This window comes from Balaenoptera ricei, chromosome 7 (assembly GCF_028023285.1).
Source record: "Balaenoptera ricei isolate mBalRic1 chromosome 7, mBalRic1.hap2, whole genome shotgun sequence".
Lineage (NCBI taxonomy): Eukaryota > Metazoa > Chordata > Mammalia > Artiodactyla > Balaenopteridae > Balaenoptera > Balaenoptera ricei.
This window is the reverse complement of record NC_082645.1, coordinates 120,224,922-120,251,992: the sequence shown is the minus strand read 5'-3', so window position 1 is coordinate 120,251,992 and position 27,071 is coordinate 120,224,922. Positions and strand designations below refer to the sequence as shown.

At 49.2% G+C, this 27,071-nt stretch overlaps 1 protein-coding gene and 1 long non-coding RNA gene across 9 annotated transcripts in view; both read left to right on the top strand.

The window, feature by feature from the left end:
* The window catches only part of HDAC4 (histone deacetylase 4), a 291,082-nt gene that overhangs the window by 55,796 nt on the left and 208,215 nt on the right, over nucleotides 1-27,071 (top strand). The window contains exon 1 of one of the 8 annotated variants that reach the window (XM_059929095.1): nucleotides 9,792-9,931. The exons of 6 other annotated variants lie outside the window; for them this stretch is intronic. The gene's annotated coding sequence lies outside the window, so the exon portion shown is untranslated. Of the gene's footprint in view, nucleotides 1-9,791; nucleotides 9,932-26,379; nucleotides 26,498-27,071 lie in introns of those variants that run through there. One more of the 8 variants, XM_059929093.1, reaches the window with a different exon arrangement.
* On the top strand, nucleotides 13,328-16,286 carry LOC132369344 (uncharacterized). Its single transcript, XR_009504340.1, has 2 exons — nucleotides 13,328-13,542; nucleotides 14,335-16,286. It is a non-coding gene; the product is annotated as an uncharacterized LOC132369344 (long non-coding RNA).

Sequence of the window (27,071 nt, the reverse complement as noted above, 5' to 3'; positions counted from 1 at the left end):
GCAGACTTTGAACTTCGAATGCGACCTTGTTATTTAGCAGCACATGGGTTAGAAAGTTCATGCTGTTTGATGTCTGCACCAGTCCTGGGGGTGGTGGGCAGCTGAGGGTCAGCCTGGAGAATCACAGAATTCCAGGTGCTCTGCAGGGGTGGGAATGAAGGGGAGTGGGAGTTGGGGCCTGCTCGGGTGAGAGGAGGGGGTGATGGGACACACCAGCTCTGGGTTGCAAGGGAGGCGCCCTGGGAGGTCGCAGAGCAGTTTGCCTGGGGACCAAGGGAAGACGTGTGTGGCTGGGGGCGTGGACCACCCAACGGAGAGCTGAGACTTCACCCCGCTCCTCCTCGGCACCTGGCTCTTCCCTGTGAGCAGCCTGGGCACCTGGTCGAGGGTGGGATGCAGACGCAGCTTCCCCAAGGCCGTGGGTGCCGTGGAGGCGTGCCCTTCTGCAGCCCTCCTTGGACTTCCGGGCCAGAGTCACGCAGAGCCACCTCTGGTTCTTCCTCTCCAAGCCCCTTTGTCGTTTTCCTTTCCCCCTGCAGAGATAGCCGTGTACGAAAACAAGCCAGCACTCCTCGTTCTCCTTGTGATTTGTCACTTATCCCGAGCCTGGGCTGGGTCCAGGCTGCTCTTGTATTCCTCTGGGGCCAGGTCTGCAGCCTGCGCTCAAGCGCTTGTCCTGCCGGGCTCGTGCTGTTCCTGGAAAGCCGGGGCCGTGGGGTGCATCCTGTCTCCTCTGTCGCCATCTGTTCGGGAGCAGAAGTTGGCTCCGGGTGGACGGCGGATGTGCTGTTCATTCATCCTCGTTCTGGGAAGCAGGTGGGGACTCCCAGGAAAGGAGGAGCCAGGAGACGGCAGACCCCGCACAGGCCATCTGACTCGGTTGCTAATCACCACGTGTGTAGTTAAGATGGGAGCATTGGCTTTTTCCTCGTCTGCCAAACTTAGGCCTCACTTTGTTTACTCTGATGAGTCCTGATTTCTTCCCTTTAGAAGAGAGGTAACCAGCTTCCAGTGGAGTTTTCCGTTGATGGGGCTTCTGTGGGTGAGACAGCACGGGGGGGCGGGGGGGTGGGTGAGACAGCACGGGGGGGGGCGGGGGGGTGGGGAACCCTGAGTTGTGCTGGTGTCGGTCCGGGCACGGCGGACCCTGTCGGCCTTCCCAGACCTGGAGTGTATATCGTGCCGCTGAGGCCAGAGGAGGCCCCAGGTGCACCTGATGGCAGTGTCTTCGGAGAATTGCTGTTTGCCCCACTCCCTCAGGGCTCTTTGTGTGACAGCTCGCTGTTCAGTACAACTGGTGCAGTGGAGTGAGGGTGTGTTCCTTCTAGGCTGTGAATTTCAAATAAATTTGCGTATGCAGAGTGGCGCTTTACCTGTGTGATCTTCCTGCCCTGTAAACCCAGTCTCAGCGTGAGAAAGACATCCATTTCCAGCAGAGGTGTACCTTCTGATATACCCGCCCAGCCCCGCGAGACTGTCAGGGCCGTCGAAAACAAGGGACGTCTGAGAAGCTGTCACCGCCCAGGGGAGCCTGAGGAGACTTGAGGACTAAATGCAGCGTGGGGTCCTGGGTGGGACCCTGGGGTGGAGAAAAGACATCAGGGGAGACAAGGGGATCTGAAGGAAGTGGTGACCTTAGTTAATAACCCTGTATCAGTATAAAGAATGGAATAATGCCATGTGCAGCAACAGGGATGGACCTAGAGATGATCACACTAAGTGAAGTAAGTCAGACAGAGAAAGACAAATATCATATGACATCACTTATATTTGGAATCTAAAAAAATGATACCAATGAACTTATTTGTAAAACAGAAATAGACTCACAGACAACAATCTTACGGTTACCAGAAGGGGAAGGAGGGGGCAGGGATAAATTAGGAGTTTGGGAGTAACAGATGCACACCACTATTTACAAAATAAGCAACAAGGACCTACTGTATAGCACAGGGAACTCTGTTCAATATCTTGTAATAACCTATAAGGGAAAATAATATGAAAAAGAACAGATGTGTATACATGTGTAACTGCATCACTTTGCTGTACACCTGAAACATTGTAAGCCAACTATACTTCAGTGAAGGATATATGTATATATCAGTATAGGATGTACCATAGTGGTGTCAGATGTTACTAATAGCAGAAGCTGAGTGCAGTGGTTGTTGGTGGAGTACATCGGAACTCTGTACCGTCTACTCAAAGTCTATTGATAAACTTTGAACTAAAAAAAAATAAATTTGTAGATATTCTCTCTTGCTCACTCTCTATTTATGAATGATAGTATACTGTAGATACTTAGGCACCCAGCTTTTAAATTTTTTTCCTTTGGGGATTATTCTAAATTAGTACAAACCAGTTTCCTATTCTTCTATGGTTGTACGTGGATGTGATATCATTCATTTAACAAGTCAGTCTTGGTGGAACCTGGATCCGTTTCCAGCCTTCCCACAGTTGCTGCCCTAAACATTGCTGCCTTGAGGGTTCCCATTCCTAAGTGAAGTTTACTGGAGTGTGACAGGCATCTTTTTCTAGATGCACAAACCATCAGTGCTTAGCTTGAATTATGACAAGAGGAAGACACCTGTGACTGCTACACAGAGCGAGAAGAGGAGAACCCAGGCAGCCCAGCAGCCTTTACGTGGCCCCTCTAGGTCACCGCAGCCCCTCCGCTGCCCCCAGGAATCTCCTTTCCAGCCTCTAACACCTTGGATTAGTTTTTCCTGGTTTTGAACTTTATATTAATGCAGCCACAGAACATTTACTCTTTCTGTCTGGCTTCTTTCTCTCAACAATATGTTTGTGAGATTTACTGAGGTCACGTGACCCAGGGTTGTTTGTTCATTTACATGGGTGTGTAATATTTCCTTATATGAACAGATCACAATTTATCTATTCAACTGTTGATGACACCTGGGTGGTTTCAGGCTGGGGTTTTTACATATAATGCTACTGTTACATTCTTGTGTGTCTGCTGGGCCACGTTTCTTTTGATGAGGTATGTGTGGGCCAAACAGATTCTCAGATTTCTCCTACCAGTTTACACTCTGAGAGACCCACTGGCTGCACCCTGGCCGGTGCTTGGGACTCTCATTACTTTTTGTTCTGGCCACTGTGACTTATCTCGTATTTCCCCTGTTACCGAAGATGCTGAGCATCTGGTCGTATATGTATCAAACAGCTTGATATCCTTTCTGGTGAAGTGCCTGTTTTAAGTCTTTTGCTCATTTAAAAAATTGGATTGTCTTTATTTTTTCTACTGATTGGTAGGAGTTATTTTTATAGGCGAGAGATGAGTCCTTTGTTGGTTATTTCCTTGGATGTTTCCTCTCAGTCTGTGGGTTGCCTCTTCACTTTCTTAATGATGCTCTTTGATGAACAGATGTTCTTAATTTTAACACAGTCCAACTACTGGTCATTTTATTTATGCCTGCTTGAATGCCATGGAGATAGCCTATTATCTTCTAGAAGCTTCATTGTTTTACCAGGTGGATCTATGGTCTACCTGGAATTGATGTTTTAAAAAATATGATGTGTGGGCTTCCCTGGTGGCTCAGTGGTTGAGAATCTGCCTGCCAATGCAGGGGACACGGGTTCAAGCCCTGGTCTGGGAAGATCCCACATGCCGCAGAGCAACTAGGCCCGTGAGCCACAACTACTGAGCCTGCGCGTTTGGAGCCTGTGCTCCGCAACAAGAGAGGCCGCGACAGTGAGAGGCCCGCGCACCGCGATGAAGAGTGGCTCCCGCTTGCCACAACTAGAGAAAGCCCTCGCACAGAAACGAAGACCCAACACAGCCAAAAATAAATAAATAAATAATTAAAAAAAAATACGATGTGTGGTAATAACTGAGGGTTACTTTTCCCATTTGGATATTCAGTTGGCTCAACAATTCGTTAAACAGCTCTATTCTTTCTCCACTGCTCTGTGATGCCACCTTGTCCTCAGTCATGAACATACATCTGGGTCTGTTCCTGGACTTAATCTGTGTGCCAGTGAACATGGTTGTAACTAACGGAGCTTTATAATTAGTTATAACAGCTGGTAATGTGAGTCCTCCAGCTTTTTTTTGATCATTTTAAAGACTGTCTTGGTTTTTCTTGGCCCACTGCATTTCCATATGAATTTTAAAATCAGCTTTTCAATTTCAACAGAATAACTACTGGAATCTTGATTGGGACTGCATTGATTTGCATATAAAATCAGTTTATTTGAATCTTCCAATCCATGAATATGATATTGCTTTCTATTTGTTTGGGTCTTCTTTAATTTCTTCTGTCACATTTTTTTGTAGTTTTCAGTGTAGAGTTCTTTCATTTCTTTTGTTAGATTTACTTCTAGGCATTTTTTGGGATGCGTTTTAAAATTTTTATTTTTTGTTTGTTTGTATTTAGAAATACAATTAATTTTTGTGTAGCCACTTTGTCTGTAGACAGCTTTTAGACTTGGCTTATTACTATACTAGTTTGTAGATTCTTTGGGATTTTCGTGTATACTGTCTGTGGATAGTAGACATTTTATTTTTGTTGCTAATTTTTAAAATTTTTATGTGTTTTTCTTGCTTTATTGCATTGTCTAGGACCTTCAGTCAAATGTTAAACAGAATTGGTGATTGTGAACATCTATGTCTTACTGGAATATCAAGGGAAAATTTGTCAACATTTCATCATTATGTATGAAACTTGCTATAGGTTTCCTATAATAGTCTTTATCAGACTAACGCAGTTCTCTTCTGTTCCTAGTTTGCTGCATTCTCTCACAAGTAAGTGTTAAAATATTAGGCTGCACCATATGGTGTGCAGATATTTGATCTTTTTAAATCTACAAAAATGGCACTTTCATTTGGTTCAACTTAATAAACTTTGTTCTGCATCTATTAATCAAATGATTTTTCCCCTATGTTTGATTAATGTGATGAATTTTCTTGAATGCTTTTTGAATGTTAACCAGCCATACATTTCTTAGTAAATCCAACTTGGTTATAATATATTATTCTTCTTTTATACTACTGCATTCATTTTGCTTATATTTGGCTTAATTTTTTTCATCTAAATTCATGAGTGAGATTGGCCTGTGGTTTTCTTTTCTTGAAATGTCTTTGTTAGGTTTTAATATGAAGGTTATACTGGCCTCTTAAAATGGAATGAGATTATCCTCTTTTTTATTCCTAGAGTTGGCAAAGTTTTTCTTTAAAGAGTCAGATGGTAAATATTTTAGGTTTTGTGGAACACATATGGTCTCTGTTGCCTATTTTTCTTCTTTTATTTTTTTAAACAATCATTTAAAAATGTAAAAACCAGTCTAAATTAGCAAATTGTACAAAATGAGGCCACAGATTGATTTGGGCCATTGTTTGCTGACCCCTGTTGGATTCTCTTGAAGAGTTTATATAAGGTTGATGTTGTTAATTTCTTTTTAAAATATTTGGAAGAACTCACTGGCGAACCTACATTGGCATTTTCTTTGTAGGAAGATTTGTAAATCACACCGCCAACTGATGTAGGACTATTCAAATTTTCTATTTTTTCTTGTGTCAGTTTTGATGTGTTTAGTTATTCTCAGAATTTTTTTCATTCTATCTAAAATTTCAAATGTATTGATACAGTTTTTAAAATACTCTCTTGTTATCTTTTACTGTTTGTAGGATTTGTACTGACATCTTTTTCATTCATATTGTTTATTTGTTCTTTCTCTTTTCCCCGCTGGACTTGCTAGGATAGTTGTATTAATATTTTTAAACAACCATATTTGATTTTCTTTATCCTACTGGATTTTTAAAAACTCAGTTTCTGATCTTATTGCTGTTATTTCCTTTTATTCTCTGGGCTTACTTTGCTTTTACTTTTAGCTAATTGAGGTAAATATTTAGGTTATTGAATTTTTTTTTCAGATTTTCTTCTTTTGTAATACATGCACTTAAGATTATGATTTTCACCTATGCGTGGCTTTGCTGGGTTGCACAGGTATTTAAATGTCATTTTTCATTATAATTCGGTTTAGAATAATGTCTGATTTCCTTTTTGATTTCTTCTTTGACCCATGGGTTATTTTATTTCTTTATTTCAGCCTTTTGTGAATTTCTTAGTATTTTGCTTTTGTTATTGACTTCTACTTTAATTTCACTACGGTCACAGAATTTACTGTATATAATTTCAATTTTTGAAAATTCTTTGAGTTTTGCTTTATCATTGTATGGTCAATTTTATAAACATTTTATATATTTGAAGAGGATATGTCAATTAAGATTGTCAGTTCTGTATATGTCAAGTCAAATTTATTAACTATGATGCTCAGATCTTCTGTTACTTTACTGATTTTATTGTCTGCTTTTTCTGTCAGTTACTGAGAATATTTTAAAATCCCTTTTTGTAATTGTGGATTGGTATTATTTCTCATTTTAGCTGTCAGTTTTTGCTTTTGTGTATTTTGAAGCTATTTTAAGCCCATGCAAATTTAGAACTTTATACTTTCTTGTTGGAATAACCACCATTGTATTATTATGAAGTGTTTGATTTCAGTTTCCCTGAGGGCCGGTCTTCTCCTTGTACTTAACTCCTAGTATGTAAGGATCCCAGCTGGGACCCCGGGTGTTTACGTGAACCATCCCCCTTGGCAGGCTCTGAACCCATTTCACTTCCCAGGGTTGGCTTCTCACTCTCCTGGTGGAAGCTTGTATGTCAGCAAATGCCTCTTGGGGAAAATGGGCTCAAAATATGCTCTCCTCTCTCTTTCCTTCTCTCTCTTGTTTTGGCCCATCAAGTCCTGGCTGCCTTGGTAGCTCTCTGACTCCAAAGCCTTCATAGTACCTACATATGTTTTTTATGTTAACCAGTCTGCGGCAGGGTTGGCCCGACATGAGCTAGTTTGCTGTAGCCAAAGTGGAAGATGAGGGTTACTTATCGGTGCCACGTAATGTGTGTAAGGTTTCCCAGGTGACTGTCCAGGTTTGCACTGACCTTTACATTTCAGTGAAATAACTGCTGGGCGTATTTTAAAGTGGACTGAAATATACCTGCAGCCTCGAGCTGCTCTTGTAGCACTTTTCCCCGGATATTTTATGAGGTGATTGATGTCGCACCTTACAAATGTCAAGTGCCCCCATCTGAATGCAGCGCACGCGGTGAGCGCTTTTCTGCCAGTCTGCCTTGTCCTCCTCCTCCCCTTGGTTTTCACCAAGTTGTTTTCCCTCCAGTGTGAATGAAGAATTCATTCTAGATTTAGCTTGAGAAATATCTTGTAGGACATTGCTTTTCATGCCATTAATGTCATGACTATACCAGCAGTGGTTTCCCCGCTCGGCAGAGCAGAGCTCAGATGCAGCACCACGTCTCTCTCGGCCTCCTTTTCATCATGTGTCAAGTGGGGGGGTGGTATTAAATGATATTTAGTTCCTTCCGCCTCTGAGATAACATGATTCTCACATTCACGTGGCAGCCAAGGCTGGAAAGGTTGGAAGTAAGCCACAGGTCAGCAAATAACTGCCTGGGAATTTTTATATGTAGGGGTTGGGGTGTAAGACAGCTTCTCCTCTTTAATGGCTTTTTGGGGTCGGGGGAGGCTCTGGGTGGAATCTGCTTTTCCACATTAAAATTTACCTTTTCTGTTTTGTAACCCATGCTTTTCATATAATATGGTCAGGTTATAAATGCCATGTTTGGTTTATAACATTGAGAAGTACATTTTATTCCTATAGTTGCTAATTTAAATCACTTAAAAATAAATACGATTTTACCTGCAAATAATTGAATTACAGAGTGCTAGTTGTAAGGAAGCCAGCATTTTCCTCCCCGCAGGAGGTGAGGCTCTATGACCATCTCAAACAGCGTTGCAGTCAAACAGTTATTTTGCCTTTCTGGAATGCGAGTCCTCCCTAGAGGTAGCAAGCGGGAGGGTTAGCGGACGTGGGAGCCCTTGCCCCTCCTCAGGGTTAATGGCAGTCCGTGTGTACTTGGTGGTGGAGAGCAGACGCTTGGAAGGGTGGCTGAGTGTGGTGGTCACAGAGGGCCAGAGCCCAGGCAGACCTGCTCGGCTACACTCCTCCCGGTGGCCTCCTGCGGCCCTGGGTGCCCAGCACGGGCTCTGAGGCCCGTATCCGGGCAGCTGGTGGGGGACCCCGGTGGTCCTCGTTCAGGCCTTGGGAACCAGGCGGGATGTGCCACCTCCGCTGGCCAAGGTGGCTCCTGCTTTCGCACGGGAGCTCCTCCCTTGCCTTGGCCTCCTGGAGCACCTCGTCCAGGTCCCCGGAGTCCCCACAAACAAGCCTCCACGTGTGGTCTGGGAGGTGCCGAAGCCAGCGCCCATGGTGGCGGGTGACACGCCATCGTGACACGGGGGGGCTTCGCTGGAGGGGTTGGCAGTTAGTAGGTCGTTCGTTCGTGGAGGGGTGGCGGTGCCTTCTGGGTGGCAGCACGGCAGTGGCCTGGCTGGCCTTGTCCCTCTCACTGTCCCCACCACAGCCGGAAGGATGGCGGCACTTGGGTGACAGGTGGGGCCCGAGTCGGGGCCCGGGACGCACTCGGGCCCTCACGGTGTCCTTCTGCCAGCTCCCCTTTGCTCTGTGCGTGGCCTCCGGCAGTGGGCTGCTGGGCGCAGACCCCGGCTCTCCCTGGGTGGCTGGCACCCCCCCCCCCCCCCCACCTCTGGGCTTGGCTTCTCTCTGAGGGTTGAGGACCTGCGGAGAAGAAGCTTTGGCCCCGGGGGTGGGGTGGGGGAGGATTAACAGAGGCAGATGTGCAGCCCGGGGCCAGGTGTGCCCGCGATGGGAGCGGTTGTCCTCATCAGGGCACCCAGAGCCCTCGGGGGCCCAGCGCCCAGCCCAGAGCACCTGGCAAGTTTTACTTTAGTCACCCTTGTCAGACTCAGGCCCTTTTTGATAAACATAAATACCCTGTGTCTTTTAATGTTTGAGACTTCAGAATAACTGACATCATTTCTCAAAGCAGATTCCAGCGAGGGTGTTTGCGTGTCAGGCCGGCGGCCTCCCGTCCCCCAGCTGGAGGCAGCTGCCCGCCTGGACCGAACCGTCCCGGGGCACGGGCGGCACAGGGAGGGGCCGTGAGCTCCCGGGAGCCCGGCGAGAGGAGGGGCGCAGAGAGGCCGGCGGGAGGGGGGCTGGTGTGGCCTCGCTCCCCTGCCTGCCTGGGCACAGGACTCTCAGGTCCACAGGAGGGCCTGCTGCGCCGAGACCAGGGCCCAGGGCCAAACGTGCGTATTTGAACGTTGTTCTCTTTGGTGGTAGGGACTGTAAAGTTTAAAACCCAACTCCTGAGAAAGGCATGTTGCCAACATGACAAGATCCCAGTGGGAGAACCTGCCGGCAGGCCCTGCTCAGCCGACAGTGGTCCTCTTGGACTGTCAGAATGCGGCCTTCTGGAGCGGCCTGGGCCCAGAGAGGGCCGGTGCACGGCCCTGGCTTCTGTCTGGGGAGAAGCGGCCAGCGGTGGGCAGGGCCAGCCCTGCGGCGGGACTCCCCACCCGGTTCTGGGGCCCTTGCTTTCCCTGCCCGGGAGCTCCGCCCAGGCTTGACCCCGTGGCCTGTGGGCCCTGGGCGTGCTGCTGCTCGCTGGCGGCCCGGGGCCTGGAAGGAGAGCTCAGCTTACAGTCTCAGCCCGTCAGGCAGGGCAGTGGCTGCCAAGTGGTTTCTTAAAAAGAATTCCTCCTCCCCTGATTAATTTCTGGCACGCAGCGTCGGGGAGCTCTTGCGTCAGTAAATCGTCATAAACCCTCCGTTGTCTGGATCCGACATAAACAGCAAGCCCAGCTCCACCGCTCCTGACACTCGGCCAGCCCAGGCCACTGTCGGAGCTGCAGGAGGGGCAGCGGGAGGAGAGGAAACCAGCACCTTTGTGCTCGTGGCGAGGCCCTTTCTCCGAGGGCACCAAGCTCCACAAACGCACCTTCTGTTGTTGAGGCGTGTGCTGGGCACAGATGTGATGTATGTACTGGAATGTTTGTGTTTCTTTACCCCGTTCTCCTGTCTTATTGATACGATGGCTTCACCATCAGGAATATTTACCTCCCTCCAATGGGTCGTCTGTGTGTGAGGTTTCAGAGCGTCATTTCAGCCTCTCGGAAACCCTCACCCTTGGGATCCTAAGGCTTCCTGTAGCGTTCTGTAAAACTCATTCTAAGGCTTTTTCATTGGCGCTAGAGATCTTCCGAGAGTCCCTGGGCTGAATTCATCCTGATGTTCTTTTTGTGGAACCCGTCTCAGCTGGGGCGCCCTGGCAGTGCTCCTCCTGTGCCATCAGAAGGGGCCGGAAACAAAGGAAATGCTGTCCCCAGTCCCCAGTTTACTAGCTAGCAGGCTCGGGTCTGTGTCACGGCTCCTCCGGGGTTACTAGAAGAAAGAACTTGGGCCTCTGGTTTTTTCATGGGTGATTCGGGCAGTTGGCAGATAGTAATTGAGCCCTGCTACAGGTGGGCGATGCAAAAATCGTGGCCTCCAGGAAGTCTTCAGGGAGCTTGCATCCCTAGTGGGCGCGTGAGAGCATGGCCTGGGAAGGCGGCAGCCGCTGAGGGGTGTGCAGTGAGGGGTCCGGTGGCCGGGCCTGGGCTGGGCCTGCATTCACCTTCAGGAGAAGAAGTGACGGGCCATCTGGGCCCCTGGGCGGCGGGCGTGCAGGTGAAGCAGCAAGAAGGCAGTGCTGGCCACCCAGGTGGCCTGTGGGATGCTTGCTGGCGGACACAGGAGGTGTGGGCAGGGTGTGGCCTGCCCTTGAACTTGGGCCGTGGGTCTCTAGGCGCCCGCAGGGCACAGAGTGCGCACTGGGGAGTTGTGTCCAGGCCCCGTATCCTGATTCCCGTCCTGTGAGCCAGGCACAGTTCCCTGCAGGACACCCTTAGGTAGAACGGCAGCCCCGAGGTCAAGTCCACAGCAGCCCAGAAGCTGAGCCAATCGTGATCTCAGGGACTTCAGTTTCTGCTTGTTTTCTGCCTGTGCACACAAGCCGGGGTAAGGACCGTGCTTTTAAGGAGGGTCTGTAAATGAAAAACAAAGACGAGGTGTCCATAACACTGACTTGTGGAACGCTGATAAGAGACTGTTCCAGGTGGGCAGCGGAGTCGGGTCTTGCTGCCTGAGCACCACGCCCCACAGAGCAGCCGGGGAGCAGGGGTCTGGAACCCCGTGTGCCTTCCGCTGCAGGAGGAAAAGGCCACACTGCTCTGCCGTGTCCTCCGGCCCTTCGCGAAGGAGGAGATGCTTCTGAGCCTCATTTATGCATCAGCTCACCTAAGTGGGACGGCTGCTGCTTCTGTTATGGGCCGTGTGCTCAGGGACACTGGCGGGCCGGCGTGGGCTTCCCCGCGGCTCCGCGCATCAGAGGCTGGGAAACATTTGCTCAGGAAGGCCGTTAGTTCATCGCTGGAGTTAAGCGTGGCGATCTCCAGAGACAGGTGCAGGCTGCTACCACCACTGGTGAGTGATGTGGTCGCCCTTGTTCTTTGTGTCTTGTGTGTGCCTCTGGGTTTGTGTCGTGTGTCTCTTTAGGAACACAGCCGGGAGTGTCTCCCGTGTGGTCGGGGTCGGTGTGCGGACTGCTCACCTGCCCCAGGTGGCCGTTGGGAGTGTCCTCCGGCGTTGTGGATGCAGTGCTCCGGCTGCAAGCTGCTGGCTTCGGGGAGGCCCAGTGGAAAGGCCCAGGAGCTCTTGAGAAAATCACAGAGGTCACAAACAATACTGCATCTGTTTCCTTTCCCCACCCCCTTGCTTTGTTCATTCGTTACATCCTGAAGATTATTTCATATCAGTTAATAAAATGGTCCCTTATTCTCTTTTGATGCTTGGGTATTGTTTCAGTCTTTTTATGTATAGACTGTATACATACATAAAACATGTATACCAATTTCTTTGTTCACTATGGTTTTTTAATTGTTGTGAAATATAAAAAACATAAAATTGACCATTGGAACCATTTTTAAGTGTACAGTTCCATGACGTGAAATGCCTTCAGTGTTGTGTGATCATGCACCATCTGTTTCCAGAACTTTTTCCTCATCCCAAACAGAAACTCTTTCCCCATAAACAGTGACTCTCCATTCCTTTCTCCTCTTCGGCCCTAATAACCTCTGGTCTACTTTCTGTCTCTAAGAATCTGTCTGTTCTGGGGATCCCATATAGGTGGAATCATACATTATTTACCCTTTCGTGTCCGGCTTATTTCACTTGGTATAGTATTTTCAGGGTTCATCCATGTTGTACCATATGTGAGAATTTCATGCCTTTTTAAGGCTGGATAATATTCCATGGTGTGTATCGATAACATTTTGTTTATCCATTCATCCATTGATGGACACTCGGGTTGTTTCCACTTTGGGGCTGTTGTGAATAACGCTGCTGTGAACATTGATGTGCACCTGTCCATCAGACTCTCTGCTTCTGCATCTTTGGGGTAGATACCTAGGAATAGAACTGCTGGGTCCTATGGGAATTCTGTTTAACTTTTGAAAAGCCACTGAACTGTTTTCCAAACGGTGACTGTATCATTTTATGTTCTCTCCAGCAATACCAGAGGGTTCCAGTTTCTCCATATTTCCCCCATATTTGTTATTTTCCTTCTTGGTTTGTTTGTTGGTTTGTTTGTTTGTTGATAATAACCATTCTAGTAACATGAAGTGGTATCTGACCGTAGTTTTAATTTGCACTTCCCTGATGTCTAATGAATTGAACATCTTTTCCTGTGCTTGTTGGCCATGTGTATCTCTCCTTTGGAGAAATGTTTATTCAAGTCCTTTGTTCCTTTTTGAATTGAGTGGTTTGTTATTTTGTTGTTGAGTTGGAGTTTTCCATATATTCTGGATTTATGTTTTGCATATGTTTCCTCCCATCCTGTGGGCTGTCTTTTCACTCTATAGTGAGTGTCCTTTGATGCACAAAAGTTTTTAATTTTGATGAAGTCCAATTTATCTATCTTTTTCTTTTCTTGCCTATCCTTTTTCTGTCATGTCCAAGCTCCCACTGCCAATCTAATGTCATGAAGATTTCCCCATTTTCTTCTAAGAGTTTTATGGTTTTAGTTCTTATATTTAGGCCCTTGATCTATTTGGAGTGCATTTTTGCATATGGTGTGAGGTAGGGGTCCAGCTGCATTCTGTGTCTTTTGGATATCCGGTTGTTTCAGCACCATTGGTTGAAGAGGACGTGGCTTGTTTAAAGTCTTTCTTTGGAAGTATCCTGAGCTACAATCCCAGGTCAGTATAGATCTTGCTTTTCTTAAACGGGGGTGTTGTATCCACATTTACAATTTCTCCTTCTCCGGCTCCAATCCCTGCCACTGTGTCCCTGAGTCCACACCTTATCCACACCTCCCACCCCCCTTATGTTTTGCCCACCTCTCCAGGGATGGAGTGTTTGAGAATGGCTGACACAGCTTTATATAGAAGACAGAAGAGGCGGAGTTCAGCTTAGGCTCGCTGCCGATGCCAACTGTTACCCATTGCCTCGCAGAATCGAGGCTCTGCAGGCCACTTTCTCAGTTTGCACATATGGAATCTGATTGGTATCTGCCCAGGGACCCAGGGCTCGTGGCCAGTACACGATGGCAGGTGGGCTGCTGGGCGGGGAAGCTGCGGGGTACACACACAGACCCCTTGGCCTTGCCCAGTGCCTGCCAGGGCAAGCACAGGATAGCAACAGCCTTCACAGGGAACTTTGTTTATACAGGATTTATTTATTTTATTTAAATGAGTTTCAATATTGCTGTTCTTATATTTAATTGAAACTATTTAAAGACCCAAGTTGTTATGTCCTCTTGGCTTTCATTTTCCTTCTTCTACTAACCTTTCCGTTTCTGAGAACGTGCAGAGCGGATCTCTCTCTTCACAGTGGTGATTTGTAGCAGGATTGGTTTTCTTGTCGGGGTGCCTCCGGGCTGTGTTTCTTTCCGCTAATTGTGGTTAAATATTGGGCTTTGCATGTCCTATTTGGGTTTGAAATTCAGAATCTTCTGAGTACTCTCTGTTTGAAAATATTCCTCAGATACCAAAAGTTTCCTGTTGTTATACTACAGCTATTTCTTTTCCTTTTTTTTTTTTTTTTTTAGCTCCCATCTAATTTCACACTTTCAATTGTGTTAATCCTTAGCCTTTAAAAAGTTACGTCAGCCTTTGTCAGTGCTTAATAAATGAACACCATTGTGTATGTATCCCCAATCATAGAGACATTTTGTAGCTTAGATTATAGGGGAAGCTACAGAAAATTTATTTTGTTCTGAAATTGTCACTGTTTCTTATAAGTGAAACATTTTAAGAGCAATGCATGTTCTTGCCTTTTTTTTTTTTAACTGAGTTTTATGACACTTCTGCCTGCCTGGGAGGCGGGTGTTTCTTTCTGCACAGGCCCTGTGGGTGTGTGACCTGGCTGTCCCCGAGCACGTCCCTCTCTGGCACTGGGCCCGAGCTGTTGTCCTTCAGATGCTTTCCGCACTCCTGCCGGATCTGCCTTCCTCTCCAGTCCCGCCTGGGGAGGAGACAGAGACAGAGGTGTGGACGCAGGCCTTCCTCCCCCGTTTCTGCACGATGTGTTGCATTGTCAGGCTGCGCCTGCTCGAAGTTGGGAACTGAGCTTTGTGCCTCTGTGAGCTTACCTCGCACCTAGCAGAGGTCCTTCTACAGAGCAGCCTCTCAAAGGATCGTCCAGACTTACCGTATTGTTTTTGTTTTCCTGAAAGCAGTTTATTTAATAAATGGGAAGAGGGGTCCCCAAGCCCCCTGGGGTGGCCTGTAAGAGTTCTGAGATGTGGCTTTCCTTCTCGCTGTGCTGACGTGTCTGCTGGTGGGGGGGAGTTACAGTGGTGATAGTGTGGGTGCCCCAGACGGCAACAGGCCTGATGCCACACTGCACAGCCCCGGGCTTCCTCCCCGCCAGGCATTGCACGGAAGAGCCAGTTTCAGTTAGGAATATTCTTGATGGGGCAGGGCGATTGTTACTTCTGTGCGGTGTCTACGTCTCTGCCCTGGAGGTGCAGTCTTTTGAATATTCTGAGTGAACAAAGGGACATGCACATAAAGCACTTCTGCAGACGGAAGTACCGTGATCGGCTCAGCGAGCCAGTTGCCAGCTGAACTAACCACTGTTTTCAAGGGACACCATTCTTACCGGAAAGAACGACTTACAGATAAACTGTGGTTTTTCAGACTTGAGTACCTGCCAGATATTTCCTTTAGAAGGAAGTTGGGCTGTCACTTTAAGGAAGACAACTGCCAGCGATGACATTTCAGCTTTCGAGTGGAAATTGGCGTTCTGGAGCGTGTGCGTTCCCCACTTGGTGTCTGCTGACCCGTGTCACCTTGGGAAGCCCTCACAGAAGCAGCTCTTTCCCAGGATGAGTCCTGCCGTCGCAGGCACAGTGCGGGGCTGTGGTGTGGTCAAGGGCACGGCCAAGTGCACGGAGCTCGCCCAGGACAGCGTCCCACCTGCGGTCGCCACGCTGCCCCCGCCTGGCTTCCGCGTAGCGTCAGACGAGCACACCCACAGCTGCCCCGGAGCCGCGGAGATGCTCCCCCTATTCCAGCCGCGTCTCTGCGAGGTGGTTTCCTGCGTCGCTGCCACCCAAACACCTGTCACAACACGCGGATCTCGGAAGCAGAGGTGACAGCTGCCCTCCTGTGTGAGGCCGCACGGGTTTGCAGGCAGCGCCTCCTTCCACCGGCTGTTTTCCGTTTTGGAAAAGGCGCTTCTTTTTTTCCTAAAAAAGAGGCGATCTGTGTTAACACTCAATGATGTTCATCATTATTTTTAAATGAATTAGGTAAATATTTTTTAAAACTCTCAGTTTTAACTTCTAACATGGTAAATATTGATAGGTACAACCACATAACGAAAGCTCTTTGAGGTCCTGAATAATTTTTAAGAGGGTGGAGGGGCCCTGAGACTAGAAATTGTGGAAACTGCTGTGCTAAGCCATCTGGTGTGGACAATCATATATTTTTTTAAGGCACTTAAAAAGATTTTCTCCTTGGTGTTCTGATCCTAAGGCCCTGCGGAGGCCGAGGAGGTGTGCTGGGCTGTCAAGGGGAAGTGTTGACCTTAGCGGGTGCGTGTGCGCCTGTGTGGGGATGGGGGGTGGTATACAGACCTGGCAGGTCAGGGTTTCTCTGGGGCCCGCCTGGGTGGGCAGGCGGTCTCAAGGGTGACAGGAGCCCCGCGGGGGGCCCACAGACGCTGCTAAACAGGAGTTGTAGCTATTTAAAGTGATCGATTATCTATGCATGCATTATATTTACGTTACATTGAATTATAGATTATTATGGCTTATTCCATAAATAAATACTAGTTGATGAAGAATGAATTTGCTAGATTTTTTGTTCTCATTTAACATTTTGTCACTTTGCAAAAAGGCAAAACTTCAGGGAAGACAGTGGACCCATGTGGATCTTTAGAAAGCTGCTTCTGAACCCAAGCTGTCAGAATGAATATAGTCACATTGAAGATAAATAACAACGTTCAAAGTGCCAAGCAATAAAGAAAACAAACAGGATAGAGCAGGGAGAAATCTGAGAGCACAGAAGAAAATCCATCCAACAAGAAGTTTAGATAGAAACACTCTCAGTAAATGAACATTTTCTCCCTTTTGTAAAAGTGAGAATTTGCAGTGTTCCTAGAAACTTTAAGCACAGCCTCCCTGACTTCATGGGCCCATGACAGTGTGCTGGGGGCTGGTGGTTTGTTGGTAAAGGACCCGACTGAATGTTTCTTTTCTTTTCTTTTCTTTTCTTTTCTTTTCTTTTAATGTTATTGAAGTCTAGTTGATTTACAGTGTTGTGTTAATTTCTTCTGTGCAGCAAAGTGACTTCAGTTATACATATATATATTCTTTTTTACATTCTTTTCCATTATGGTTTGTCACAGGATATTGAATATAGTTCTGTGTGCTATACGGTAGGACCTTGTTTATCCACCTTATATATATTAGTTTGCCTGAATGTTTCTTAAAAGCACCTACTACTTAGGATATTACTCAATATTTTCCCAAAGTTTATGCGATGTCAACCCTCTTTAAGATTGCCTCTAAACCTAGAAAAATGTTATCAAATTTTGTGAAACTGAACGTGCCTTAAATTCTAGAACCTGCTGGAGACAACAATGAAACAAAAATTATATGCAAATTGTACTTATGAACAGAGATGTAAAACCCTACACAGAATATTGGGGAAAAGAATATGAGAGCACATTCTATAGTTATTCCTTAGCAAGGGTTCTGTTGCAAGAGCTTTGTTACACAGGGAAAGTATAGAATTCATGGAAATATGGGAAAATGTTTTTTAAAAAATAAAAAAGATGAGATAAATAAGTACTCCAGTTTTCATAGTGAATACAAAAATAAATCCCCAAATTGGGAGGAAATAAGCAGTTTGTATAAATAGTTAAGGATTATTTGAAAGCAGAAGCAAGCCTTTTTCATGGTGGGAAACTCTAGAGGACCTTGTCCTAACAAGAGCGGGTTACTCAGCCATCTATTCAATACAGTAGAGATGTCGACAATTTCAGTAAGATGTGAAAACCAAAACAGATGAACAGAAAACCTCCAAAGACTCAGTGCATTCATGGATTATAAGAAACCCACTATAATCAGTCTATTTTTTATTTGCCAATAATTAAAAGTTCGATAACAAAGTGGATAGTTTTGATTACATAAAATTCCAGATTTCTGCATAGCAAAAGGGTCTCAAAAATTACATTTCCTTATTTCCATATTTGGTCCATTTGGGCCTACCCATATCGTCTGTCAGGGGCTGGTGGGGTTCAGCATTCCATTCTCTGTAATTCCCTCCAAATTTATTTTTTGTATTGATTTATCACTTTCTAGCCCACTTCAGTTGTACCTTTAACATTTTTTCCACACATATTTATTTTAAATTTTAATTATGAAACATTTTACCTACTAAAGAATGTAATAAGCATCATTTAAAGGAGAAAATAGAGCCAAGACCAGTGGGCTGACTCCCCTCTGCAAGGTAGAGGTCATTATCAGGGCTTTTACATGTTTGCTTATCATTCCTTGGCTTTAAAAAAAATGTATATGTACGTGTGCCTCAACAATATGACTTTCGTTTTATTACATGTTTTTGAACTTGATGTAAATGGAATCATACGGTATGCTTTATGATTTTTTTAAACAAAACTATTTTGGAGACTGATTCATGTTTGTGCATGTAGCTGTAACTGAGTAATTTTCACTGGTGCTGAGCAATCCATTTTCTGAGTTTTCACCACTTACTCACTTTCCCAAGGATGGCCCTGCAGCTGGCCTTGGGGTGTTGCTACCTTCAGTCATGGCATGGCAACATCCTCCTGAGTGTTCTCTGGCACACACCTGCAGGGTCTTTTGCGGGTCCCTCCCTGGGAATGGGATGCTGGGTCACGATGCCGGTCTGTCCCCCAGCGTAGCTGTACAGCGTCCTCTTTCCCTGACCCCCACCGTGGCCTCCTGCCAGACGGCTCATGAAACCGGATCTCACCGTGCTTGCCCTAGATTGCCAGCGAACTTGAGCATCTTGTTTTGGGCATTTGTAGCTTCTGATCTGAAGTCCCCATTTTTCTGTTCAGTTGTTTGTTCTCTTTTCTTATTCATCTGTAGAACTGATCTTTCTGTGTGTGTCTGTTCTGTGTGTCTGTGTGTGCGTGTGTATTATGACAAAGACATGGTTACATGTGTATGTTGCTTTTTGCAGATGTGTCTTGTCCTTTTACTCTGTGGTCTTTCTTGATGAATACAGCTTCTTAATTTTAATCTTATATTTATTTTATTTGCATACCATTTCTTCTTTTTTGACCTTACTCTGCTGAAAGTAATATCCTTTAGAAGTTTCTTTAGAAGTTCCTGCAGTAGTAAATTCTGTCATTTTCTGTCTGTCTGAAATGGCATTCTTTCCCCAGCACTGTGGTCTGCTATGGCAGGTGGACACTTCCGAGTGGACAGTTGTTTTTCCCAGCACTTTGAAAATATTGTCGGCCCACTAAATTCCACTGTCACTGTTTAAAGTTCCCTGCCTACATTCGTGTCTTCTTTGTAGGAATCTGCTACTTCTCTCGGTGCTTTTATGATCGTAGTCTTCTAAGCATGTTCTGCATTTTCACTAAGCGTTTTCATTTATCCGTCTTGATATTTTTTGACTTGCTGAATGTGGAGATGAGTGTCTTCGAAAAATTCTGGGGACATTTTAGCCCTTAACTTTTCCTGTTGGTCCTTTTAACTTTTAATTTTGCTGTAATTTCAGACTTAAAGAAAAGCTGCAAGAATAGTACAGAGAATTACTGTATACGTTTATATTTTCTAAAATAATTTTTTTTCAGAATCATTTGAAAGGTAGTGGTTGAGATGACACCCTTCCCCCCACCCCCCAACTAATCCATCGCCCAGAAACAAGGGCAGCCTGTCATCAGCTGCTCAGCACAGCAGTCAACCTCGGAAAACTACCAACCATACAACAGTGAGAGGCCTGATTCATATTTTGCCAGTTGTCCTAACAATGTCCTAGATCTCAAGAGGGTCCTACATGGCATTCAGTGACCCCAGGTTTCAGTATCCAGTGAGGATTCTTGCCTGAAGCTGTTATTGTGATGATGGTAGTCTTGGTGATTTTCTAGTCCTGTCATTCTTGTTAATTCAGTAGTTGGCTTTTTTCCTGTAAAAAAGAACTTTCCTTTCTTATTTGTTTATTTATTTATTTACATTAGTTTGGACTAATGGACTGTTTTCTTAACTGCGTTTGTTCTCACTGTTATCCTTTGTTACCATTACCTCTTTTGGTGCCCAGATTGTCCTGGTTTGGCTGATGGGAGCCTCGCATGCTGTCTCCCCTGTCAGACCCCCAGCACTTCTGAGCCCCTCTTACTGTCTGTGATACAGGAAGATGTTCTCATCTCTCCCTGAGCCTTCCCTGCCCCTGCCCAGGAGTCAGCTGATTCTCCAAGGAGGCCTGGTGTCTGTTTTCAGGGGCTGCTATTTAGGAAGCAAGCTCTGCGTGCTGGATGTGCTCTCTGGTCCTCGGCCGCCCAGCAGACAGAGCTGGGACATGGTTGTCTGTGCACGCACGGGCACGCGCACACACACGCGCGCCACACACCACCTGGAGCTCCAGGAGCCCCCAGCCCTGCTTCCACTCCAGCCTCGCGAGGCCCCTCAGCTACCCTTCGCCGTATCCGTCGCTCCCTCCCCCTCCGACACTGGGACGTGTAGCTCCCAGTCCGCACGGTAGATTTACTTAGTTATTCAGTCCCGAAATGCTCAGGAAGAAACTGCTCATCTGTGCCTTTGTGAGAAGGACACCCACTACCTAGAGTCCAGTACTTGTTTAGGGTGTAGAGTCCGAGCACTGTCCAGATACCACATCCCGCGGCCACGTGGCATGGTTCTTACCGCCCCTCCCCGGGCCCAGGGTGGTTATATTGTTCATTTGCAATGTGGTTTGGTTCATGTGTTTCTGCCCGTATTTCATGTTAGAGATTTTTTTGGTTTTATTTTTACTTCTGCGTACGTAAAACATGAACGTGGTTCCTCCGGCCACTGCTGTACGGGGATCAGCCTCAGGGGCGGTGCCCCGGCTCCCGCCCGCGCGGTGCCTGCGTCCCCCCACCCCCACCCCACCGCCCCCTCCCCGGGTCCGCCGCCCCAGCGCCCCACTGCCACCCCTTGCCCTCCTGGACAAACGAGCAAATGAATGGACTTTATTTTGCCTTCCTCCTTACACAAAGCGGACGACCTACAGGTAGCTGTCTGGCGCTTGGCTTTTCCACCGCAGAGCGTGTCCTGGAACCAACCCCCTCCCTCCACGGAGCTCCCCCCGTTCCGGGCCCCGTGCGTGCGTGTGTGCCCCTGGCTTCCGGGGCCTCCCGCCTGCGTCAGGCGCCAAGGTGGGGACCAGCGTCTCCCCGGGGGACCTGGTGCGCCTGCACTGCCCGGTCGTCCACTTCGTGTACGGAAGTGATTGCTGTCAAAAGCTGAGCAGATGCGCAATTGTAATAGAACTTGCCGTGCCTGCCGGGGTGAAGTGGGCGCGGGAACGTGCGTCCCCAGGAGCTGCGGTGCCAGCTGCCCGACCCCACACAGCGGAGGGCAGGGGATCTTACTTTCTGGCAAGCTGATGGATGGGGGGGGAGCTCAGTGAGAGACCTTTTCTCTGTCTTTACGCCTTCGGCCTGGTTTTCTGTCAGGATTTTGGCCTTTGTTCCCACAATTCTTACGAGTTCTTTATACGGAAGGGGTATTAGCTTTTATCTGGGAGAGAGACTGCGAATAATTTCTCTCAGTTTGGCAGTTATTTTTGGGGTGAATTCTTCCTGTTCTCTGTGCTTTTGCCCTGTAAACCTCCTCCACCCCCTTCCCCCCGCAGTGGTTCAAACTTATCAAGTTCTTTTTTTATTTTTTTCAACTGCATCTGGATTTTGAGTTGCAATCAGAAGGCCTTCCTCTGTTCCCAGGCCACGTCTTCTTCTGGAGCTTGTCTGTTCCATCCTCGGCAGGTAGGTCCCTGGTCCACGTGGCGCTTGCTCTTGTGTGTGCTTCGTTCGGATCTAATTTTATCTTTAACAGGGTGGCCACCGTTGACAAACAGCCCCTCTTTGTGCAGTGGCTGAGATGCCAGCTTGTCCTGCACTGCAGCTCCGTGAGCCCTGGGCCCGTTTCTGGACGTCCTGCTCTCTGTCTGCCAGGTGTGCCAGCCCGATGCTGTCTTGAGCGCAGGGGCTTCCCAGGACGCTCTCGCAGTCCTCGTGCATTTGGCCTGCGTGTCCTCTCCTTCCTCCTGGATCAGAAGCGTGATAGCTCGCCTCCCCCTGCCCTTCAGCCCCCAGCCTCTCACACCTTTCGTCTCCTTGTCTCTCTGTGCTGCCTCCCATTTATTTTCTCAGTGCTGGTTCACTATTCTCCAGTTCTCTCTTCAGCTCTATCTAATTGATGATTTAACTCATTCATTTCGTTTTAATTATCACAGTTTTTATTTCTACAAGTTCTCTTTAGATTGTTTTCCAATGTGCCTGGCCATGTTTTGTATTAGTAATAATAGTTAATGATAAATAGAGAATATCAGTGATGTTCTCATTTACCCCTTACACGTCTCTCCGGGGGGAGCTTCAGCTGTTACCATCGCTCTTTGGCAGATGAGAAACAGAGGCACAGAGAGGTTATGGGACCCAGGGTCGTGCAGCTACCGAGTGATGGTCCTGGCGGGTCACTTTCTCCACTGTGATCCTTGGATGACCCTGTTTGTGTCCTCAAGCCTGCTGTTGAGATGGCATCGTGGCCATGTTAGATTTTCCTGTAATTGCAGTTTGTCCTGGCCTGACTCCCACTGCCTGGGTTTTTTCCCTGCATTGTGATTTTCGATTGTGACTTTACGCCCATATAACTTTTTACGGATGTTCTTTCGGGGTTGATAGATAGCATGCCTAGCCAGGGAGGACGTGTGTCTGGTGCCGGGGTTAGTAGCAGCCTCGGTGGCCCCACCTGGGGGGCACTTGGGGATGCAGTTGCCATGGTGTTTGTCAGGTCTCGAGGTTGTCTGGATTCCCCCCGAACTCCTCATGAGGTGGTCTGTGATTATGGATTCCCAGGGAGTCTTCTTTCTAGATCTGCCCCCTCCCAGCCAGCATCAGGCCCAGGCGTGGACACATCCCTGAAGGGGAGCTTCAGCCTCACTCCCTACTGCTCGGACCCCCAGCTTGTTCTCCTGGCCCTGGGGACCTTAAACAGTGACCCAGCGAGCTGCAGCCGAGGCAGGTGGCCTTAGGGCAGCTTCAGGACATGCCCTCGGCTCCACACCCTTCCCTCCCTCTCCGTTCACCCTCCCGTGAGTTCCTGCCCTCAGAGGGCCTTCCTTGCTCTCCTGCCAACTCAGCTGGATGCAGATTTTAGAAAGTCATCTGCCACCTGGCCAGGCACAGAGGCTTCTCTCACTCCCCACTCTGTCACCAGTGCCCTCAGCTGGCTTTCTTTCGAGGGCACTTATTTTCACAAGAAACACACTTTGTACGTGATTTCAGGTGGAGAGCCTGGAAGATCTGGGCTGCGGGATGCTGTTACGTGACATGGAGAACTGCCAATAACTGCTGTCGTCGGCCTCCTGATAGTTTAGGAAGAGTCCAAGCTGCGCTGTCAAAGTGCTGTTTAATGTCACACTCTGACGTGGAGAATGGGCCCGGGGTGGGCTCTGCCACCCGTTGCTTTAGTCCTGATCTTTATTTACATTCTCAGCGAGGAGGACGTTCCCAGGGGTGATCATCGCTTGGGTTCTAAGCCCCTCGCTTTTCCGCTGCTAAAATTAGTCACTGGCTGCTGCAGGGGCATTGACATCGGCGGTTTTGTCAAGTACTTTTATTGCTTTCCATTCAGAGTATAGTTAAAAATACAAAATGAGTTCGGGCAGAAGCCAGACTCCGGTGCTCAGCACATGTGTCTGCTGGTCAGAGGGAGAGGTTGGGCCTGGATGATGGGGCAGAGCTTCTGACCTGCGACCTCTCCACATTCCCACGTACAGAGGTCAAGCCTGAGCAAGGGAACTTCTTCCCATCAGCTTCTTTTTTAGTCCCAGGCCTTGGGCACCCCCTGCGCTGGGCCACCCACCCCCATCTTCCCAGGACATTTCCTCCTTGGCTCCTTGCCCCGCCCCCCATTGGAGGGGAGAACGTGCGGGCCAGAGAGAGGAGCACAGGGGACCATCAGAGCACCCCTCCTCAAAGTGCAGAACCAGGAGGGACCGTAAAGCTTCATTCTGCAGATGAAGCCCAGAAGGAATCGGTTTGCCCAAGGTCACTGCTCGTGTCAGCCTGGGCCCGGCACCAAGGGCGTGCCCTCCACTGAAGCCCTCTTTCCATGTGGCCAGGCCACGTGCTGGGGGACAGAGTGATGGACCAGCACCGATCCCTGTTGTCTGCTGCCGCGGTGAGGCTGCCCGGAGCGGTCACAGGAAATCAGCTGCACGTCCTTGGGCCGTGTTGGTGAAGCGCCATGGTCCTTGTTTAGGGGCTGTTTTCCTTTTTTATGGAAGGTGAGCGTGAAGGCTTTAATTTAGTTGGACACACAAAGAAAAGAATGAATTTGGCTTTCCCGTGTGGCCGTAGAGCGGTTCATTTTTCTTAACAAAACTAAGTAACAGTCTAGTGTTTGCTGTAGAGTGAGGACAGTAGGGGACATTTTTACTCCAGGATTCTACCATCTGGCTTTGGCCTTCCTTCAGATAATTGAGGAAGAAAGGGCAAAATGTGAAGCGTGGGCTTGACCCCTCAGTGGCTGCGTTCCACGCAGGGCGTGCACAGTCTGAGGAGATGGGCCTGCAGGTCCCTCAGGGCTGTTTGCGGGAGGGATGGTGGTGTCTCTTAGCTGTGGTGACAGCGTCCTCCTTGTTGGCCCCTCGCGGACTGGAGACCAGGGCAGGGGTCGCGACCCTGGCCCTGAGGTCGCTTAGGAGGGGGCGACGGCTGAGGCCCTGCGGAGCGGCCCCCAGCCCCCGGCCCCTCTGCGTCGCGGGCTCGCCTGCCAGGTCTGGTGTCCAGCCCTTGTCCGCCTGGCGCCCTGCGTGGCCTCCTTTGCAGTGGCCAAGTGTCAGGCCAGCAGTGGGCACTGGCACCGTGGTGCCTTTGATGGTGATGATTTTACCTTATTGCTGAGCTCCCTCCAATGTCGGCTGAGAATATCTGGTTTTGATTTTCGTGACTTTGGATTTTTCGTTGAGACTTTTCTCGGGAGTCAGTCTTCTCTGTCTGTCTCCCCGCCACATTAGTTTAGCGCTTGCGGGAACCTCGGCATCTTCGCTCCTCTCTGAGCTCTGGGTCCTGCAGGGAGGCCCAGAGCACCTGTGGGACCCGGCTGGCCCTGGCCCAGAGCTCCCCCAGCACATCACTCCGGGGGAAGCTGCTGCTTCCTCATCTGTGCTGTGTTACAGAGTCTCAGCAGGGGGCTTCTGCATGAAAATGCAGTTTAAAATACGCTTTTTAATGTTCCTTTAAAATAAAAGCATGAAGTTCTGTAAAAGCTGAGTCTCGCGTGTGACCTGGAGGGCCTGGGCTGTCCTCTCCCGTCGGGCGCCCCTCTGTCCCTTACTGTGCAGTAGCACAGAGCCCAGCCCTGGACGCACGGGTCGGGGGCTTCCGCTCTGCCCAGGCCCTCGGTCCTCAGTGTCTTCCATTTCGAGAGGCTGTCATTTTCAGCCTGCTGGTAACACTCAGGCTTGTCCATTTCCCGGATGTTCCCAAGCAGCCCTGGGTGTTAGACGTCTGTGGACAGAGACAGCTGACGCCCGTGAGGACGCTTCATGCTGCTCTCTGCGTGACCCGTGACACATGCTGCCCGGTGCGCCGGTGCCAAGCGTTGCAACACAGGGCACAACCAGTGTGCTGATGGCTGCAGTCATCCTTACTCACATGCCGCGGAGGCTGCTGAGTGCCAGCACGGGCGTCCTGGCGCCCAGGTGTGCAGAGCGCCCTGGGGGAGGCCGCCTAGCTCTGGCCTCCGGCTGCCCAGCACCCGTCCCACTCTGGGAGATTCTGTTTTTTTCTTTGTAAAATAGAGTTTACTCTTCTTGAACTGGAAGAAATATTAGGAGGCAGACAGTTCATCCCGTGCCTGTGTGATTTTTTTTTAAACATAGGTAAACACCATTGACGTCTCTTGCAGAGATGATCGTGGGATGGGTTCGCAGTGTGACCGGGCGGGGATTCCTTCTCTCTTGGTGGCTGTTTGCGTAGTGCGTGGTGGCGGATACCGGTGACTGTCACCTTTGCCCTGAGGTCTGCCTGGTGGCCCTGCCCAGGCTCAGCCTCCTGGAGAGAGCGGTCTGCGGGGATGAAGCCGGAGGTCAGACACCAGTAGTGGCAGTGGGCACCGCTCCCCGGGGACCTGCCCACCGGCTCCATCCAGCGCTCTCAGGCGAGGCTACGCAGGAGCAGGGGGCAGGTGGGGGTAGGTGGGGGCAGGTGGGGGCAGAGGGCCAGCACTGCCGGTGGAGTTCAGCCCGCTCTGACCTTGGGGCTCAAGGCCTTTCCTCAGCCAGCGTCAGGCTCCCCGGGGCAGTGCCTATCTGACAGCTAAACCGTGCCCGTGGCCTGTGGGATGTTGCCCCTGAAGTAGCTCTTCCCCAGTTACGTCCAAGGTCCCTGCCGCAGCGAGGAGAGTGAGATCTGAAATCCCTGCAGCCCCAGCGCTGGCCAGGCGGTGTGGTTTTCAGCAGGGTGTGCGGGGTTCAGCTGGGACGCGCGGGGTTCAGCTGGGACGCGCGGGGTTCAGCTGGGATGTGCGGCCTCAGTGCCAGCCATGGTCTGGTGGCTGCGGGCCGAGTGTAAACGGCGTCCCGGCCGAGTCTGCAGTGACCCCGCATATCATCTGCTTGTTATGTAATGTGACAGCACGGGTATGAAATAGAAACCAGATGTCGGGCGGAGCCGTGAATTCCTCGCCGGGGAGCGCGGCGGCACCGCTCGCGTTCCCTCCTCCGACCCAGGCCCGGTGCCCTGGGAGGACCGGCTCTGGAGGGGCTCCTGGGCTCTAAACAAAGGCCCTGGCGGCAGGTACCGTACAGACGCCGTGTGGTTAACTCTTTCTTGAGACGCTCGTGAAGGGCTTCCCACGCGCAGTTCTGTGACAGCCGTTCTGGGAGACCCGGCGACTCACTCCCCGGGATCCGCTTGGAGTGATGAGACCCACCAGGGGTGAGCGGCCTCCACGTGCGCAGGTTCCGCTTGGGTTTGAGAGTGGAGGACGTCCGCCCCTGGCTGGGAAGGGGCTAGAGAGCCTGGTGGGGCGCAGGCTGGGGGGTGCTCTGGCAGCCGGGGGCTCTCGGGGCAGGGGGGCTCAGGGGGCCAACTCTGGGTGTCTCGGTGGCAGCCCCTGCCCGGCCTGGTCCCTCCCGGACACCCAGAGGCTTTGCTGACCACCTCCACCTGGCCCGCACCGTGGACACGGACCTTTGCCCTGTGAAATATGAAAAGCAAACTCACCTGGATCAGAAGTGTAGAGCCTCCCCCGCTGGAAGTGATGGCTGGCCGTGGATGGTGGTTTTTTACTCTTGCCTAACAACCAAAAATATCTCTGTTATTGGTATTTTCTGAAAGTTCATCTTCCAGAGAGATCTGCGGATTTGAA